The sequence below is a fragment of the Mus caroli genome, unplaced genomic scaffold (assembly GCF_978045245.1).
Source record: "Mus caroli unplaced genomic scaffold, Mus_caroli_1 scaffold_15, whole genome shotgun sequence".
NCBI classification, from domain to species: Eukaryota; Metazoa; Chordata; class Mammalia; order Rodentia; family Muridae; genus Mus; species Mus caroli.
In genome coordinates this window covers 14,927,799-14,933,661 of record NW_028227270.1, presented here as the reverse complement: position 1 = coordinate 14,933,661, position 5,863 = coordinate 14,927,799, and positions in this window count along the sequence as shown.

Genomic DNA, 5,863 nt, shown 5'->3' with positions numbered 1-5,863 from the left:
AAAGATATAACTCAAAAATTATACATTAACACACACACACACTTATGTACTCATGCTCACATGCACACATGCATGCACACCGACCTCAACAAGAAGATGGAAAGCTGTGAATGTTCCTTGGGGGAAATGATTCTTCCAGTAAACATTCTGAAGACACTGTTTTGACAGTGTATTTGTTTTTTTAGTTACATGAGCAACTCTTGCCCCCTAGGTTTGGTCTTTTGACAAGAGATTTGCAGGGGGGCAAAATGTAGAAACAGAAATAACTAAAAGCAATGACTTCCTAAAATACCTGGGACATTGAAAAATCTACTCTAATCAACTGAGCACCAAGTCTAACTAATTATTAAGTGAATGTTCAACACACTTGGGTTTCTTGTGCATTGACACTTAGAAATGTACATGTGAAGCACTCTCGCAGAAGAAAGTAGACAAATGGGGCAGGCTTCTGAGAAGGACTCTGGTGGTTTCTAATTGTCCCATAACTGCATTTTACAGAAGCAAGTTTGCCTCTCATTCTATCATTAGACTATCTTCATATAAAACAAATCTGCACTGCTTCATAAAGTCTGTGATCCCGTAACTCAAATAATTACCTAACAAGTCATCAAAACCAGATGCTGTGCTATCAAATCTATGTGCAAAGTGCTAGGCACTGACTAATTTTATCTCACTCCAAAGGCCCCAGTTAGTGATGTGTTGTTATGGCTGAGGAAAATCTGATGTGTTTACAGATTTGATAAACATATGAATCTTGCTCTGTGCTAAAAATTTCACAAAGTGTCTCAAGCTTTAAAAAAAAAAATCAGAAGTTGGCCTTTTCAATGATACGTGTTACAATTATGGTAATTACTTCCTACGTCCATAGTACAAAGCACATGTTGATAGTTCAGAATTTAGTTCTCAGACAGTTTGCAATGCTTCGAAACCCAGTACAGCATTGTTCTTTCATGTTTAAATAATAGGTCTACTTTCTTCCAGATGTTCTGGCTCAAGAAAAAAAATTGGGGACAATTCTTTTTTTTTTTTTTTTTTTTATTATATGTAAGTACACTGTAGCTGTCTTCAGACACACCAGAAGAGGGAGTCAGATCTCATTACAGATGGTTGTGAGCCACCATGTGGTGGCTGGGATTTGAACTCTGGACCTTCGGAAGAGCAGTCGGGTGCTCTTACCCACTGAGCCATCTCACCAGCCCGACAATTCTTGAAACTTGTATTTCATGCTGTTTCCTCTAAGATCTGGCACTTGACAAAACTTATGTCCTTGAACTATGACTGCATGGAGCAGGATGAAATAGAGCTTAACACAATTAAACCATAAAACTTTAATTGTGGTCGCACTAGTTCCCAAACATTATCTGGCCTAGTCCATTGGCTTCAGAATCCAGCACCAAATTTTCTCCCATCCCAGGCCTAAAGTCAGTGATCCCATGTGCTAATGTAGCATGTGTATTTCTCCTTTGGTTATTATTCTAACAGCTTGTCTACATACTCATCCCATACAGCTTGAGCATGAGGCCTTCTGGGGCCAACATAGAGTTCTCATGATGATGTAAGAGGCAGTTTCTTCCTCTGATGGTCTTCCTTGGTTTTCTCTATTAAGGTAGCATCTTCTAGAATCCTTTTAACCATACTTCTCAAACACACACACTTCCAGAATTTTAAAAGTCTTGCTTACAGGTACAGTGCTTTAAAAAAACATCTTTGAGTCAGCACCCTAACCTGAAAACAAAATTATTGATCATGCCAATCTATCAATCACAGACATTATAATAAGTGGTACATCAGGCACCTTAGCACATAATCTTGGCAAGAAAACTTGAGAACAAATAATTCTGAAATAAGTGGTTTAAAAGAAGTAGATTTAAGAGTGACTAATTGCACACTAAGGACCTTCCTACACAAAGTATTCTTTACAATTTGCTAAGTCTTTCATTTCTCTTAAAATAATGATCAAATGGTTTATTATACTAGAGCTTTAAAAGGCACAACTTGTAAATGGGCTGATTAGAGCTAAAGATTTTCTGTGTTTTTTTCAGTCTTTGCCAAATATACATATACATAAGCACCGTTTTTATGGAGACCCTCTTGCAATTAGAATTTCACATTTCGACAGACCTCTTCCTGTCTGAACAGCACAGGGGTGGCTGGGCGCGGGGTCGGCTGACAACCGCCAGCTACCCACCACACCCGCCACAAGATCTTGAGAATTCTGGTGAGTGGAACACAGCTTCTGCTCCAGTCCAATCGCGCGGGACCTGAGACTGCTTTGGTTAGGGAGGCAGAAAACCAGCCTGAGTAGGGCCACAAGCCTCTTCCGGTCTGACCAGCACAGGGGTAGCTAGGGCGCAGGGTCGGCTGACATTCTCCACCTACCCACACACGCCACAGGATCTTAAGACTTCTGGTGAGTGGAACACAGCTTCTGCTCCAGTCCAATCGCGTGGGACCTGAGACTGCTTTGGTTGGGGAGGCAGAAAACTAGCCTGAGTAAGGCCACAAGCCTCTTCCGGTCTGACCAGCACAGGAGTAGCTAGGGCGCAGAGTCAGCTGACACCCCCCAGCTACCCACGACACCCGCCACAGGATCTTGAGACTTCTGGTGAGTGGAACACAGCGTCTGCTCCAATCTTTAAACAGTGACAAGATAACAACTAACCCCAGAGATTACCAGATGGCGAAAGGTAAACGTAATAATCTTACTAACAGAAACCAAGACCACTCACCATCATCAGAACCCAGCACTCCCACTTCGCCCAGTCCAGGGCATCCCAACACACCGGAGAAGCTAGACCTGGATCTAAAAGCATATCTCATAATGATGGTAGAGGACATCAAGAAGGACTTTAATAACACACTTAAAGAAATACAGGAGAACACTGCTAAGCAGGTAGAAGACATTAAAGAAGAAGCACAAAAATCCCTTAAAGAATTGCAGGAGAACACTGCTAAACAGGTAGAAGACATTAAAGAAGAAGCACAAAAATCCCTTAAAGAATTGCAGGAGAACACTGCTAAACAGGTAGAAGACATTAAAGAGGAAGCACAAAAAAATCCCTTAAAGAATTGCAGGAAAACCAGACCAAAAGGGGTGATGGAATTGAATAAAACCATCCAAGACCTAAAACGGGAAGTAGAGACAATGAAGAAAACCCAAATTGAGGCAACGCTGGAGATAGAAACCCTAGGAAAGAAATCTGGAACCATAGATGCGAGCATCAGCAACAGAATACAAGAGATAGAAGAGAGAATCTTAGGTGCAGAAGACTCCATAGAGAACATCGGCACGACAATCAAAGAAAATACAAAATCCAAAAAGATCCTAACTCAAAACATCCAGGAAATCCAGGACAAAATGAGAAGACCAAACCTACGGATAATAGCAGTAGATGAGAATGAAGATTTTCAACTCAAAGGACCAGCAAATATCTTCAACAAAATTATAGAAGAAAACTTCCCAAATCTAAAGAAAGAGATGCCCATGAACATACAAGAAGCTTACAGAACTCCAAATAGACTGGACCAGAAAAGAAATTCCTTCCCACACATAATAATCAGAACAACAAATGCACTAAATAAAGATAGAATACTAAAAGCAGTAAGGGAAAAAGGTCAAGTAACATATAAAGGCAAGCCTATCAGAATTACACCGGATTTTTCACCACAGACTATGAAAGCCAGAAGGGCCTGGACAGATGTTATACAGAAACTAAGAGAACACAATTTCCAGCCCAGGGTACTATACCCAGCCAAACTCTCAATTACCATAGATGGAGAAACCAAAGTATTCCACGACAAAACCAAATTCACACATTATCTTTCCACAAATCCAGCCCTTCAAAGGATAATAACAGAAAAAAACCAATACAAGGACGGAAACCACATCCTAGAAAAAGCAAGAAGGTAATCCCTCAACAAACCTAAAAGAAGACAGCCACAAGAACAGAACACCAACTCTAACAACAAAAATAAAAGGAAGCAACAATTACTTCTCCAAAAAATATCTCTTAATATCAATGGACTCAACTCCCCAATAAAAAGACATAGACTAACAGGCTGGCTACAGAAACAGGACCCAACATTTTTCTGCTTACAGGAAACTCATCTCAGAGAAAAAGATAGACACTGCCTCAGAATGAAAGGCTGGAAAACAATTTTCCAAGCAAATGGTAGGAAGAAACAAGCTGGAGTAGCCATTATAATATCTGATAAGATTGACTTCCAACCCAAAGTCATCAAAAAAAACAAGGAAGGGCACTTCATTCTCATCAAAGGTAAAATCCTCCAAGAGGAACTATCAATTCTGAATATCTATGCTCCAAATACAAGGGCAGCCTCATTCATTAAAGATACTTTAGTAAAGCTCAAAGCACACATTGCACCTCACACAATAATAGTGGGAGACTTCAACATACCACTTTCACCAATGGACAGATCATGGAAGCAGAAATTAAACAGGGACACAGTGAAACTAACAGAGGTTATGAAACAAATGGATCTGACAGATATCTACAGAACTTTTTATCCTAAAACAAAAGGATATACCTTCTTCTCAGCACCTTACGGTACCTTCTCCAAAATTGACCACATAATTGGTCACAAAACAAGCCTCAACATATACAAAAATATTGAAATTGTCCCATGCATCCTATCAGATCACCATGGACTAAGACTGATCTTCAATAACAAAATGCATATAGAAAGCCAACACATACGTGGAAACTAAACAACACTCTTCTCAATGATACCTTGGTCAAGGAAGGAATAAAGAAAGAAATTAAGGACTTTCTGGAGTTTAATGAAAATGAAGCCACAACATACCCAAACTTATGGGACACATTGAAAGCATTTCTAAGAGGAAAACTCATAGCTGTGAGTGTCTCCAAAAAGAAACTAGAGAGAGCACACATTAGCAGCTTGACAACACACCTAAAAGCTCTAGAACAAAAGGAAGCAAATTCACCCAAGAGGAGTAGACGGCAAGAAATAATCAAACTCAGGGGTGAAATCAACCAAGTGGAAACAAGGAGAACAATTCAAAGAATCAACCAATCGAGGAGCTGGTTCTTTGAGAAAATCAACAAGATAGATAAACCCTTAGCCAGACTCACTAGAGGGCATAGGGAAAGTATCTAATTAACAAAATCAGAAAGGAAAAGGGAGACATAACAACAGACCCTGAAGAAATCCAAAACACCATCAGATCCTTCTACAAAAGGCTATACTCAACAAAACAGGAGAACCTGGATGAAATGGACAAGTTTCTAGATAGATACCATGTACCAAAGTTAAATCAAGATCAGGTAAATGATCTAAACAGTCCCATATCCAATAAAGAAATAGAAGCAGTCATTAATAGTCTCCCAACCAAGAAAAGCCCAGGACCAGATGGGTTTAGTGCAGAGTTCTATCAAACCTTCAAAGAAGATCTAATCCCAGTTCTTCACAAACTATTCCACAAAATAGAATCAGAAGGTACTCTACCCAACTCATTCTATGAAGCCACAATTACTCTGATACCTAAACCACATAAAGACCCAACAAAAATAGAGAACTTCAAACCAATTTCCCTTATGAATATTGATGCAAAAATCCTCAATAAAGTTCTCGCTAACCGAATTCAAGAACACATCAAAACAATCATCCATCCTGACCAAGTAGGTTTCATCCCAGGGATGCAAGGATGGTTCAATATACGAAAATCCATCAATGTAATCCATTATATAAACAAACTCAAAGACAAAAACCACATGATCATCTCGTTAGATGCTGAAAAAGCATTTGACAAAATCCAACACCCATTCATGATAAAAGTCTTGGAAAGATCAGGAATTCAAGGCCCATACCTAAACATGATAAA